At 37.9% G+C, this 15,554-nt stretch overlaps 1 protein-coding gene and 1 pseudogene across 4 annotated transcripts in view; one reads left to right on the top strand and one right to left on the bottom strand.

Moving 5' to 3' along the window:
- Positions 1-15,554, bottom strand: part of LOC107518949 (broad substrate specificity ATP-binding cassette transporter ABCG2) — a 123,707-nt gene that overhangs the window by 34,636 nt on the left and 73,517 nt on the right. The window lies entirely within an intron of this gene.
- Positions 13,669-13,786, top strand: LOC118608968 (annotated as a pseudogene).

Here is a 15,554-nt window from a genome sequence, read left to right as displayed (position 1 = left end):
AGAGCAACAAAAGCGGCCAAGACTTAAGGAGCCAAAATCCTGGAAAGGAGAGAACCGGAAGGCAAGCCCAGCATCTTGTGCCCCTTCTTCTCCAGGGAGATCGCACACACATGGGGCAAAACTCAGAAACACCAGGTAGAGAGAGTTGCTAGAGACTAAAAGTTAAGCAAATATTTCAGCAGCCTCTCAGTGCTAGGGAGACAAAATTTGAAGTTACAAGCCTACCCAAAGAGAAGAGGCCCGGAAACCCCAGCTTTCAACATTCTACAAGGGCTATGCCTTAGCAATATGGGCAAATCCAGAAATAGTACAGCCTCTACTCGATCAAAGTGATCTACCAGAAGAAAGATAAGTCCACTCTCAAAGAAAATATGATCATCCTAATTGTCAATCAAAAATTACCAGGAATACAAAATAAACAAACAGAAGAGAAAGAGTCTCATAAATACAGAGAACAAACTAATAGTTGCCAATTAGAGGGCGGTCTGGGGGGCTAGGTGAAAAAGATGATGGGATTAAGGAATACAAATTGGTAGTTATAAAACAGTCACAGGGATGTAAAGTACAGCACAGGGAATATAGTCAATAATATTGTAATTACTATGCATGGTGCCAGGTGGGTACTAGAATTATTGGGGAGATCACTTTGAAAATTATACAAACGTCTAACAATTATGCTGTACACCTGAAGGTAATAGAAAATACTAAATGTTGCTATAATTGAAAAAAATTACCAGGCATCACAGAAAACAGGATTTAATGTTCCAATAAGAAGAAAATAGATATAGACCCACATTAAGGCAGACTGAAGTCATCAGACACTGACATTAAAATAGCGGCTTAACTTAGTTAAGATAGTAAATGAAAAGAATCAGAATCTATTATTTTAAAAAAATCAAAAAATAAAATAATAATTAAAAAAAAAAAGACACACACAGACTAAAAGAAAGAGGATGGAAAAAGATATTGCCTTGATGGACCTAGAGGGCATTGTGTTGAATGAAATGGGAAGGATAGAGAAAGACAAATATATCGCATAATTTCATGTATATGTGGAACCTAAAGAACAAAATAAACAAAAACAACCACAGCGGAAGTGGAAATAAACTCATAGATACAGAGAATATTTTGAGGGTTACTAGATGGGAGGGGGGTTGAGAGGATGGTGATAAAAAGGCAAAGGGATTAAGAAATACAAACAAATAGTTGCAGAATAGAAATGGAGATGTAGAGTGTAGCATGGGGAATATGGTTAATAATGTTGTAATAAACACGTAAAGGGAAACAGGGTACTAGATTTAATGAGGAGATCACTTTGTGAGTTATGTGGATCTCTGATCACTATGCTGTACAGCTGAAACTAGTATACTATTGTATGATGACTATAATTGAAAAAAAAACTCATTGAATTGTAGAATATAAATATGAGCAACTAATTGTCTATAACAATTGTTGTCCTCTCCAACAATTGTTATTACTTGTCCTGTTGATTATAGCTATTCTAACAGGTGTGAGATGGTATCTCATTGTGGTTTTGATTTGCATTTCCCTAATAGCTAGCGACATTGAGCATCTTTTTATATATTTGTTAGCCATTTGTATGTTCTCTAGGGAGAAGTGTCTGTTCAGGTCTTCTACCCATTTTTTAATTGAATCATTTTTGTTGTTGTTGTTATTGAGTTGTATGAGTTCTTTGTATATTTTGGATATTAGGCCCTTATCAGATGTATTGCTTGCAAATATATTTTCCCATTCGGATGGTGATCTCATTACATTGTTGATGAATACTTTTGTTGAGCAGAAGCTTTTTAATTTGATGTGGTCCCACTGATTTATTTTAGCTTTTATTTCCCTTGTTTTTGAGTTCAAATTCATAAAACCCTCTTTAAGTCCAAGGTCCTTGAGTTTAGTCCCTATGTTTTCTTCTATGTGTTTTGTTGTTTCAGGTCTTATATTTAGGTCCTTAATCCATTTTAAGTTAATTTTGGTGTGTGGTGATAGACAAGAGTCTAGTTTCATTCTTTAGCAAGTGGCTGTCCAGCTTTCCCAGCACCATTTATTGAGGAGGCTTTCTTTCTCTACTGTATGTTTTGAGCTTCTTTGTTGAAAATTAGTTTCCCATACTTCTGGACTCTTGCTTCTGTTCCACTGGTCCGTGTGTCTGTTTTGCTGCCAATACCATGCCGCTTTGATTACTGTCTCTTTGCAGTATAATTTGAAGTCGGGCAGAGCGATGCCTCTAGCCTCGTTCTTTTTTCTCAGAATGGCTTTGGCAATTTGCGGTCTTTTGTTTTTCCATACAAATCTGATGATTTTTTGTTCCATTTCTTTAAAAAATGACAATGGGATTTTGATAGGGATAGCATTAACCCGTTTAATGCTTTAGGTAATATGGTCATTTTAACTATGTTGATTCTTCCAATCCAAGAACATGGAATATCTTTCCATGTCTTTGTATCTTCTTTGATTTCTTTTAATAGGGTCTTATAGTTTTCATTATATAGATCCTTCACTTATTTCATTAAATTTATTCCTAGGTATTTTATTCTTTTGTTGCAATTGCAAAAGGATTTATTTTTTTCCAATTCTTTTTCTGACACTTCATTATTAGAATATAGGAACACTATAAATTTTTGAACATTGATTTTGTATCCAGAGACTTTACTGTATTTGCCTATTGTTTCTAGTAGTGTTCTTGTGGAGTCTTTAGGGTTTTCTATATAGAGAATCATGTTACCCACAAATAGTGACAGTTTGACGTCTTCATTTCCTAGTTGGATGCATCTTATATCTTTCCTTTTTCTGATTGCACTCACTAGGACTTCCAATGTTATACTGAAGAACAGTGGTGATAGTGAACAGCCTTGCTTTGTTCCTGATCTTAGAGGGAATATTTTTAGTTTTTCACCATTAAGTATAATGTTGGCTGAGGGTTTGTCATAGATGGCCTTTATTATGTTAAGGTACTTTCCTTATGTACCGATTTTGTGAAGTGTTTTGATCATAAATGGATCCTATATCTTCTCAAAAGCTTTTTCTGCATCTACTGATATGATCATATGATTCTTATTTTTTAATTTGTTTATGTGGTGTATTGCATTAATCAATTTGTGTATGTTGAACCATCCTTGTGCCTCTGGGATAAAGCCCACTTAATCGTGGTGTATAATATTTTTAATATGTTGCTGTATTTCGGTTCGCTAGTATCTTATTTAGGATTTTTGCATCTGTGTTCATGAGAGATATTGGGCTGTAGTTTTCTTTTTTTGTGTTATCTTTGCCAGGGTTTGGTATCAGAGTAATACTGGCCTCATAAAATGAGTTGAGAAGTATCGCCTCCTCTTTGATGTTTTGAAAGAGTTTGAGGAGAATAGGTATTAGATCTTCTTGGAATGTTCGGTGGAATTCACTGGTGAAGCAATCTGATCTTGGAATTTTACTTTTTGGTAGGTTTTTGATGATCGTTTCCATTGCCAAACTGCCAATTCGTCTATTTAGATTGTCCAGTTCTTCTTGATTCAGTCTCGTATTTTTCTAAGTACTGGTCTGTTTTTTCTAGGTTATTAAATTTGGTGTTATATACTTTTTCATAGTATTTCCATATGATCCTTTGTATTTCTGCGATGTCAGTCATAATTTCCCCTCTTTTGTCCCTGATTTTGTTTATTTGTGTCCTTTCTCTTTTTCCTTAGTGAGTCTAGCCAGAGGTTTGTCAATTTTATTAACCTTCTCAAAGAACCAGCTCTTTGTTGCATTTTTTTTTATCAATCTTTTTGTTTCCATTTCATTTATTTCTGCTCTAATTTTGATTATTTCTTTCCTTCTGCTGACTTTAGGCTTCATTTGTTCTTCCTTTTCTATTATTTAAGATGAAGCGTTAGATTGTTATTTGGGCTCGTTCTTGTTTTTGGCGACAGGCCTGTATGATATGAACTTTACTCTTATGACTGCTTGTGCAGTGTCCCAAAAGTTTTGATATGTTGTACTATATTATCATTCATTTATATGTATCTCTTGATCTCTCTTTTTTATTTCTTCTCTGACCCAGTTATTCTTCAGTAGCACGTTGTTTAATCTCCATATATTTGTATTTCTTCCTGATTTCTTTCTGAATTTGATCTCTAGTTTCAAAGCATTATGATCAGAGAATATGGTCGGTATAATTTTAACCTTCTTATATTTGTTGAGACAGTCTCTGTGTCCCAGTATGATGTTGATTCTTTAGAATGCTCCGTGTGCACTAGAGAAGAATGTATAAGCAGCTGTTCTGGGATGGAAGGCTCCACTAATGTCAATTATGTCCAATTGGTCTAATGTGTCATTTAAGGATGTTATTTCCGTACTGATTTTCTATTTGAATGATCTGTCCATATCCGACGGTGAGGTCTTTAGATCCCCTACTAACATAATGTTTTGGTCTGTTTCTCCCTTTAGTTTTGTGAGAAATTGTTTATATATTTCGGGGCTCCCTGATTGCAAACATCAATATTAAGAAAGGTTATGTCTTCTTGGTGCATGATCCCTTTAATCATTATAAAGTGTCCCTCAGTATCTTTCTTTGCCTTTTGTATTTTGAAGTCTATTTCATCTGATATCAGAACTGCTACTCCCGTTTTTCTCAGGATGCCATATGCTTGAAATATCATTTTCCATCCTTTCACTCTGAGTCTATATTTGTCTTTGGAGCTGAGCTGTTTCTCCTGGAGTCAGCATATGGTTGGGCTTTGTTTTTCGATCCATTCTGAAATTCTATGCCTTTTTATTGGAGAGTTTAGTTCATTTTCATTTACAGTGATTATTGAAATATGAAGTCTTTTTATACCATTTTATCTTTTGCTCGGTGTTTCCATTACTTTCTTGTTCTTGTGCTTTTGTTTTCTTCTTTTTGGTTAGGTTTTGTGGGTTTTCCCACTGGTCATTCTTGTTTTGTTATATACAATGGTTCTGAATATTTGGCCTGTGTTTACCATTATAAAAATGTAAAGGATAGTTATACACACACACACACACACACACATATATATATATATATATATATATATATATATATATACACAGTTTCCATTTTCTTCTACACACGCCTTATCTTTGTGAATTTGGATCTTTGAATCCGCCCCCCCCCCACTTTTCAGTCATTATTATCATAGTTTGTCCTTTCGTATGCTGGGTTCAAGTTGGGTGCTGTAGCTCAGCCTCGGTTTTGCAACCACGGCCAGCAAAATCAACTGCTATTCCTCTGCGGTCCCGTTATGCTTCTCTGCTTTCTGTTCTGATGACTAGGCAAAGCAGCTTTCCCAGGCAGAGCTGTTCCAGGAGCTAGCTGCAGGAACTCACCGCTCCTTCTCCTCGCCCCCTTCTCCTGCAGGGAGCTTTCGCAGCTGCTAGGGGCAGCTTCCTTCTTTCTCCCAGTCCACTGCCCGACCAGTGGTAGCTCTTATGCGCAGATCCCATGCTCAGATATGCTCTTGTGTAGTTTGGGTGTTTTCTGTTGAGTTTCAGATGTTCAGCTTATTGTTGTTGTTTCAAGAGGAGAGATCAGGGGACGTTTCTCACTCCGCCACGTTTCCAAAGATGAAGGGCCCCAAATCTTGACTTGACAAATTTTCAAAGCCATCTCCTGAGGTCTTCAGAAGTCAAAATATACCAGTTCCAAAACCAACATTTGCTTCTCCTGCTGTCATGCCCACTTGATGTGATTCGGTCACTGAGGACACGTGCTAACCCTCTTCCCAAGACTCATTAAGAGGATCAGGTGACAGGCTGCATAAATTTAAATAAGTCATAAGCTCAAGATAGAAGTTTAGCGTATTTTAAATGAGGAGATTTTCTCCTATTGAAAAGCACCAACTAGAACTCAAGTACCCAAGGAAAATCATCCATGCCCTTACATGACAAAAGCCTAAAACTGAGAGTAAATAATGTCACAATTTTAGAAGCCCGTGCATACAAAGACTTTGCCTTCGCTGCAGTAGAATTAAGTTTGTAATCCACCTATCTGCTTGGATCCTCACTAGGATCCTGACAGTCTCCCTCAGACACACAGCAGGGCCTTAGTGATTCACAAGTCAGAAATCACCTGAGAGATGGGGTAACCAAGGCTCACCACCCATCTGGCACAGTATACCGAAACACAGACTTTTTAAATTTCTGACATCAATAGGAACAGAGCATTACTCTAAACTGAAACAAAAACATAGATAATAATAATTACCAATCTCTATACAGTATTACATGATTCACTATAAGTAAACAATAACCTCTCCCTATGACGGAAGCTTTCTGGGCATGTGTTGCTCTCTTCCTTTTTACATAAAAAAAAAAAAAAAAAAAAAACTAAATTGTATCTAAATTTCTCTCTTAAAAAAATCAGCTTCCCAACTACCGCTGATTCCTAGCTTCCAGAACACCTGCTAGTCCTAAATGGGTTTTGATCACCCTCAGTGTCCTAGATAAGGACTTCAAATCCTTAGCGATAAAAGAGATGTCCAGACGTTTCACAACTCACCTGAACTGGTCTAGTCTGTTACCTGCCTGATAACACCTCCCAGCCAGCTGGAAAAGTCCTTTCAAACAGGATCAAGGGGCTCGGAATTAATGAGATTCTTTTGCCCTTTCTAGCTGTCCCTTTTCTGGTGCTCTGCCTATGTCACCTTGTTGCTTTGGAACTAGATAGGCTACATTTTTACTTTTTCGCAAAGTTTATACAGTTTTCTTTCATAGATGTTGCTATACCTATTATAAGAATGATAACCTGCATTTAAAATGCCATTTTCCTGTATTTTACTTTTTATCATACTCTTAATCTGGTAGTCTATTGTAAATGGGGTGTGTAAGGCAGTGAAAATTGCATGTAAGAAAAGTACAGAGGTCGATTCTAAAATCCTCAGCCAGACATCTGCACACAGTGGAACTTTCACACAGGCTGGTAGAAGCCCGGGCCTTCCTCTCACATTGTTTTCCTAGAAATAATACTAGGAAATGCAGAGCTGCACTCAGCCAAGAGGACATGCTATATAAGCACACATGACCTTCAACTATTTACTGAGGCTAAGGCCAAGAGATTATAATCCTGACAAGAAGGTGGAGTTCTCAAATCACTGCCAGGTGATAACCATAAGCTTATGAATGATGCAAAAATAGAAGGATACTATTAAATACTATTAAGAAAAACCCCAAAATCTAAATTTCAACTTCCATAAATTAAACCTTGCATTTAAAATGTTCTCTATCAATTAACGACTTGCCTCTGATTTGACAGATCCACCCTGAAGCATCCGGCGTTGTTGACACTATATTGAGGTCCAAAGACCGCTCAGTACTGTAGAGCACTAAATTTCTCAGGCCGAGGGAGCAAGCCGAGTCTGGCACTCTAGGCCCCAATAACCTTGCAGCATAGTATCTTGTCCAGGACAGGACAGTACCTTGTCCTGCTACTGAGGACAAGGTTGATCAGACAGAAGAATAGACCCCATCACAAAAGTCTGTACAGTGAGAAGCCACTGAGGCTTTTTAAGCAGCAAAGTCCCATGATACTAATTAGGTTTTTAAAGGACCACTCTGGCTACTGTGTAGCAAGTGTGGAAGCAAAGTCAGGTTAGAAGGCTATTACAGAAAAGCAGGTGAGACATGCTTGGACAAGGGCGACGGAGCGCTGGTTAATGACGGAGGAGGATGTCTACAGATCAACGAGGGCTCAGTGCCAACTTGGTAAGTTTTAGGCATCTGTGACATATCCCAGGAAGGGATATCTTTGGTTCAAAAACAAAAACCTTAAACATGATTCTTATGGATGACAAACCACCCCACTCTCTTGGGGTCTTCATTATGCAATAACGTATTGCTTTTCAATTTTAAGGGTGTGCTACAGATCCAAGTTCAACTGAGCATCCAAGTGTGAGCTGTTTTCCAACAGATGTCGATGGATTTACGCTGTCGTATACAATTTTGAAGTTTAGAATCTTGGTGGCTGCAGGGGATTTCAAAATCCATGTAGATCTTTGTCCCTGCCCGCTCCCCGCTAGCCACTTGGCCTTCTCTCCTCTAACGATCTTGCCCTCCCCACTATCTCGGCCACGCATGCTCCCACCTTGGCATCATAAATAAAAGACCCCGTGGCCTCACCCACCCCCTCTTCCTTTCTGTCCCATCTTTCATCCATCTCCAACCTTTCCTGCCCACTCCCTCTGTGTATCAGGGGCCAACTCCCCCAGGACTCCCTCTGCTGCTCCCTAACAGGAACCCTCTGCTTGACACCGCTGCTCATTCCCTCCGGCCTACTCCAGGACACCTTCTCCAGGAATTTCCTCCACCCCTCACTTTTTCTCCCTGGCACCAATTCTTCCTTCTCTACCGGTTATAAAAATTCTGTAATTCTTCTCCCAATACTCCTCTGATTAAGATGACAGATAAGCCCCAAATCCTAACTAGTCCTTTGAGTTACACTTTCTTTCTTAAAAACAACAACAAAAATTCTACAGCTCCTGTCCATAGCCCTCCCGTTCCTCTCCCTCCCTTTTCTTCTTGAATCCCCTCCAATCAGTTTTCACTCCAGCTCACCCCCATACTCTTCACAAAATTAGGTGACTGACAAAATAACATACCTCATGACCAATTTGTTTATTAAAATATGATTCACAGACCATAAAATCCACCCTCGGAAAGTATTGATAATTAAGTAGGTTTTCATGTACTGATGACCAATTCTTAGTCCTCCTCTGAGGCACATCACCAGGAACACTGACTGACAAGAGTAGAATATTCCCTCCTAGAAATGCTTTATTCACTTTGATTTCAGGACACAAGATTAGAAACTCGGCTTGGAACATGCACTTCCTAGACACTCACGCAGAGATGACGCAGACGGATGGAGGGTCCACAGTTCACAGGAGAGGTCCTGGAGATGGTGTTGGGCCCTGACCTGGACAGGGTCGAAGGGGAGTGGATGCTGAGTACACGGATGTGGCACAGCAGTTACATTCAGCTGAAGCTGTTTGACTTCCCAAAATCCCTGTCTACCTAAAAGCAGAGCCTCTCAATGAATTTAATTGTCATAACTCCCTCCCAGAAGCAACCTGGGAAGACTGACTCTTACCATCACAGTAAAAGACAAGTTGGCACCACATGGAAACAGACCTATCACAAAACTGTCCTATTTCCCTTCTACCTTCCTAAGGGCCTGTTTAGCTCTCTTAAAAACCAATTCTTTTCTCTAAGTGCCCTTCTCCCCCTCCCCTGCTCTTATTAAGGTGGTTTTAAGACCCAAATTCTAATGCCCCTTTGAGTCACATTTTTCTGTCAACTCCCTTCCCACAGGATTAAATCTGACCTGTCTTTTCTCTTCCTAATATGGCTTCTGTTGATTTAATTTGCAGGTACCCCAATCACAAACCTAAGGGAGCAGAGAATGTTTTCTCACCCCTACACTCTAGCTAGGGAGGAAGGTCAAGTTTCGAACTGAGGCTAAGATTAGGAAGTACCAGCAAGAGATACTTAACTTGACAAAGTTTAAAAGGGAGTTAAAAATTAACTCCTTTTATTCCTACAAATAACACAACAGATCGCTTCTTTTATAGATGATAATCTGTTCTTGACAAGAAAAAGTCTGTAACTAAGGCCCAAGTAAGTGATTATTTTATGAATCGCAGATCAATGTAATTTGGGGTCAGACTTAAAAATATCTATGCTTTCCACATTCCTCAGTGACGTGCAGGGGGAATAAAATAGCACTGGCCCCCCAGACACTGTCAAATGTTATGACAGACACTTTAACCAAGACAACAACGGGGAGGGACTGAGGAAGGAGCTCTGGCACCCTACTGTCAGTCCTAAAGCCCCACAGGAAGAACTCTATGGTGACAAGAGCGCTTAGGTTATATTACAGCCCTTCCCCTTATCTTCTTCCCTCTAAAATAAAACTTCCTCCCTCTTGCTCTCTCTTCTTATATGTGGCTCGCCATGGCTGCATGTGCCAAATTGCAATCCTTCGTTTCCCCCGTATAAATCCTTTGTGCTTACACCATACCTAGTTGAGTTTTGACTTATGGTCAACTAAACATGTGGAAACTACTCAGCACTTGAAATGCCTCTAGTGATATTGTAATGTTATTTAATTCAGTTCACTTAATTTTAAATAGCTACATGTGGCTAAAGGTTATGATATTGGTCAAATGCAGGTCATGATGCTTTACTTTTTAAAAATACATTTCCTCATTCCTGAGTTACTTTATAAATAATCAATTGTATAAACTATAAAAAATACATATACTTTTGTGAAAATAATACTTCCAAATGGAGCCTTAAAGGTTTCACTCTATATACCATTAGAATGTTCAATGGGCAAAACAACCTTTGAACTGTGACTAAAGCAGCACTGTATCCGAAACAACTGTTTGCAAAACCAACAAGATAGCAGTCATCAGGACTACTGGACTGATAATTAAACACATTCTGAAGAATTAGCATAGCTATATTAGCTTATCTGAACCTATAAAAATTTTTTCTTAGCTTATCGACACCCATAGAAATTCCTTTCTTCTATTCATATAATCATTCCCCTTCCCTTTCTCATAAATACTCCTTGCCTTCACCTTGTCAGAATACTATTTGGGTTTCTGCTGGAATAGCTATTCTTTTGGATCTCAAATAAATTTTTGTTGCCTTTTTTTTATTTTAGAGTAACAGTACTTCTCAAAGATATAACCTGTGCATATCTCCCCTTCACATATATTCAGCCATTAGTAAGGATATAATTTAAGTTAATAGGATGGAGGGAAAATGGCTTATTTATAAAGACCCTATAAATAAAAATTCCTATGTCCATTCTGTTTGTTTTGTAACTTTTACGGGTCATCATTTGAGAAAAACTGGAAACTCTTAAAAACGCTAGAGCCTCCCAATTTTGTTTCTTTCCCATAAGAGACTGAATCCAAATTGACAGCTACCATCGGTGTTGCAGGATACTCAGACAGAGAGACGGGTCACTGAGGCAATATCAGGAAGTAGCATTTATTGGTGCTTGCACTGGCTCAGCCTGATCACAGAACATCTTATAGTCCTCAGAGTTACAGACTCGCATGTTCTTTCTATTTAAGGAAAGTGTATTCTGATTGATTGGCAGACCATAAGGACTGCTGGTCTGTGCTAGGTCAGATGTGACACTGAAAAGTCCCTTACTTATTACAGAAAGGGAAGTGAACAACCTTCAACCATTATAGAAAATGATTAGCTCAGCCTCCGCTGCCACATTGGGATCTTCATGGTGTTTGAAATTTAAGGCATCCATCACTCTTTCATGTAGACATTCATTTGCTAAGTCATTCATTAAACTTAAAAAGCTCAAATTTGCTCCAGTAGCAACAGATAGTACCCATATCTTGGTTTCTAATAACATTCTTCAAAAAAAAAAAAAAAAAAAAAAAAAGAACCAGAGTGTCTTGGGGAAATGGTTGATTCCATTGTTGAGGCATGGAAGGAAAATGCAAAATGAGCCTGGAGTGTTTTATGACACCAGAGAATGAGGAAATGCTTTTAAATGCAGGAGAGGGGAATGGTGGTATGTCAAAAGGGCACAGGGGCCGACCTGAAAGAAGAGCTCCCAGATGCTAATGCTCAAATAATTTGAGCAGCAAATTAAATGATGACAGTATTGGATTATAACCCATATAATAAAATAAATCATTAGTCTCTGCTGATACCAATAATTGAAAAAATAAATGGGTGGAGGGACAGCTCTTCCTTACAGAAGAATTCTAATTAGTGAACATAGAAGGTATACGACAAATTTTTTTCAAACTGCCATTAGAATAATATAGTACATAATGTATATCAAGCTCTACCGACTGACTAAAATTAATGTACAAAGTTTGAGGGAGAAATAGGATATTTGAATGGTCCAAAATTAAGTTTAAGTAGAAACAGGATATTTACATAGCCCAAGGTTTTTTACCAAGCAATCTACTAGTTACAAAGAGAAAAATTATTACTTTCCTTGGGCACCTGGCAAGCAGCCCTTTAACCAAGTTTACCATCAGTAATAAGACTTTGTATCTACGACCATGCTGCCCTGAACAAGCAAGCCCAAACCCGTCTGATCTCCTAAGCTAAGTAGGGTCAGGAGTGGTTAGTACTTGGATGGGAGATCGTCTAGGAAGACCAGGTGCTGTAGATGTAAAAAAATTAAATATAAAAAAGAAAAAAAAGGAAAAAAAGAAAGGAGATTGTAAGCTGACAAGGTCCTTGCAATATGTGAGGTCAACCAAGGATTGTCTCGCCTAAAAGAACAAAAATAAAAAATAAAAAGACTTTGGGTAACACTGATATGATCCACTAGCATTACTGCTGGTATTTCCCCCCCCCCCCACCCCAAATGCATAACTTCAGTCTAATTACAAAAAAAATATCAAGTACTAATTGAGAGACATTCTACAAAATAATAACTGGTAAGTACTCTTAACAAGTGGCAAGGTCATGAAAAAAAAAAAAAACCAAAAGTTGAGGAATGGTCACAGATTGGAGGAAACTAAGGATGTATAACAATCAAATGCAATGTGAGGTCCTAGACCAGATCCTGAACAGAAAAAGGATAATGAAAAGCTAGTGAAATCTAAATAAATCTACTATTTAGTTAACAGTATTATAATATTCAACCAATGTAAATTTATTAGTTTTTGACAACTGTACTATAGTTATACAAAATGTTACTGGAACTCTCTATGCCATTTTCTTTGGTAACTTTTCAATAAGTCTAAAAATTATTTCAAAATAAAATGAAAATAAATAAAATAATGCCAATATTTTTCAATGTTTATAATGGAAGCATAATGTTAGACAAAATGTCAACTTTGTTCTTGAAAACTTCTTCATCAAGATCTATACAATACAGTTACAGCTATATGCATTCTGAAAGCATTGTTTTGTAAAGAATAACACATCGAAGACATATTTTTCTTGTTTCTCTGGCATATTGTGTTTGGATGAAATACAAATGATATGAGACTTGTGAGATCCTCCTAACTACCAAGATTTAGGGGCTATCTCAATCATACTGAGAGTGAAGTAAGAACAGGAAGCTTACATTTGGTAAACTGTTCTCCAGAAGTGATTTACACCTCTTTTTTTTTTAGGTAGAAATTATAGAGAGAGGAGGATAGCAATTTGGTTTCTGTTGAAAAATCCAAACTACTAGAAATTATGCTGGGTTAGGTGGCAGCCTGTGAGGAAAGATAGAACACATCGCAGGAAGAAAGGGAAGATATCTATCTATTTATGAAATAAGAACAAGAGTAGTCTGTAGCTCTAGTAACAGCTAAGTAGCAAAAACAGACCGCTACAGTAGCAACTGGAGTGGATACAATGACACTGGGTTACTAGTTATATCTGGGCGTAAATCAATTGCACGTCAAATGGATTCTATTCCCAGCTTAGATTCAGGATAGAAGTGGGTGACTAGTTTGGCATAAAAATAATAGCATTATTAGATTAGGTATGACTGAGAGGATACCATAAGATTTTTAACTAAAATTCTCCTACTGGTTAATGGTTTCTGATGTACACCTATTTCATCTGAGGTAAGGATCATGTTAGCTATACTGTAAAGACAAATAACAATATCTCCATGTTATGAAACAGGAAAAATAAATAAGAAATGTTACAAATTAAAGTGAGATGTCAGTCTACAGCCGTGCCACCCTGAACAAGCCCGATCTATCTGATCTCGGAAGCTAAGCAGGGTTGGGCCTGGTTAGTACTTGGACGAGAGACCACCTAGGAAGATCAGGTGCTGTAGGCATAAAAAAAATAAAAAATGGGATTGTAAACTGACAAGGTCTTTGCAATCTGTGAGCTCAACCAAGGGCTGACCCTGCCAAAAAAAAAAAAAAAAAATTAAAAAAGTGAGATGTCAGGTTGGCAGAAATAAGACAATAAGACTTAGGTCGCTAGACTTCTCTGCCCATAGTAAGCAGGTGCTAAAAAATGAGCAAATATTATTTTCTAGATTCTTGCATTTCCTGCAATTTTATGCCTTCTGTATTAAGAACAGTTAGGTATGAGAAACAAATTAATTACTAAAAGCAAGAGGCACATCTTTAAACACATTATCTTCAGGATAAAAAAGGCATCATCCAGACCAACTTCTATTAGTACATCAATTAATGCCCCTAGACCTGTGTTACCCAATTCAGTAGCCACATGTGCCTGTTGAGCACTTGAGATGTGGATGGTCCAATTAAGACGTGCTGTACATATAGGGTACAGACCAGATTTTGAAGACCCAGTATGAATAAAAGAAGAAATAATAGCTCATTAAAAATTGTATATAGACTAAGTAATTAGAATATCTTTGCCATATTGTTTATATAGAAAGAGAGATAGCTACAGGTAGTGTTTTACGGTTTCTGAAAATACTGCGCTATTTGATCTTTTCTGAGCCTCATGACTAGGGCTGAGTTATTCCATTTTACAGAAGAGCCTATGAGCTAGTATTGACATGCCAGGACCAGCTCCTAGGTCTTTTAGACTATCACAGGGTGATGACTCCACTGGCCGAACACTTAGGTAAGAAGATCGCTTGAACAGTATTTATTAACAATAGGATCATAACAGGGATGCTTTCGTATCTCCAGCGATGGGTTGGAAAGAATACCAAGTGTTCTCAGCACACTTATCACTCTACTACTACCATGATTTTGGTACCTTCAATTGACTCTACTTACTTCTGGGCTACTTCAATAAAATACAGATCCCTCCCATTCAAATGTACATGTTTCCTGAACCCATGAAGTAATTATGATCCAGAGAGATCTTCATCCAAGGTAGAAAATGAAGGAATGACAGTTTATTAGACCCACATTAGGTCTGGGGCTCCTACTCCCTATCAGCTCATGCATTCTCTTCTTGTCTCTGCATGCCTTTATAATGAGCTGCTGTATGAACATGTAAGGAAAATATTTTTTAAAATTACCAGGCTAGATAAGAAAGAGAGAAAGAGAAAAAGAGAAAAAGAGAGAAAGGAAGGAAGGAAGGGTGAACTTTAATAAAGTACAATATGTTCTTCTTAGTCCAGCTTTGAGTGACCCTGTGAACTTTGATTTTCCTCCTCAATAAATAGGAGATTAAAATACCTCTCTGAAAGGCTTAGAATGAGCATAAAGTGAGAATAAGTGTAAAAAACATCTTCATGCCTAAGCACTGACCCAAACCCACCACTCCCCTTCTTAATGGCCACTTCCATTTATTTTTCTGAGGACAGACTGATTTGTCATAAGGCATTCTAAACTAATATGTGACGGTTATGGAAAATGGGTAAAATGAATGTTTTATCCTTCTTCCTTTCTGAGTATTGTTTTGACCTTCTAACTTTTCCATCCCTTCTCTCCCAGACCCCTGGGGTCAGAGTCAGGCCAGGTCTGGTTTTGCAGGACAGAAAGCAGAGGGCAGTCCTCCTGTGTGAGGGGGTCCAAAGTTTGTGTACCTCTCATGCAGGCTTTCCTCTTTCCCCGAAAGATACTCACCTCAAGCTTCAGATCATAGGGCTTGTTGCTTTCTAGAAAATTTCA

Source organism: Rousettus aegyptiacus, unplaced genomic scaffold (assembly GCF_014176215.1).
Source record: "Rousettus aegyptiacus isolate mRouAeg1 unplaced genomic scaffold, mRouAeg1.p scaffold_m13_p_10, whole genome shotgun sequence".
NCBI lineage: Eukaryota > Metazoa > Chordata > Mammalia > Chiroptera > Pteropodidae > Rousettus > Rousettus aegyptiacus.
This window is presented reverse-complemented; position numbering and strand designations above follow the sequence as displayed.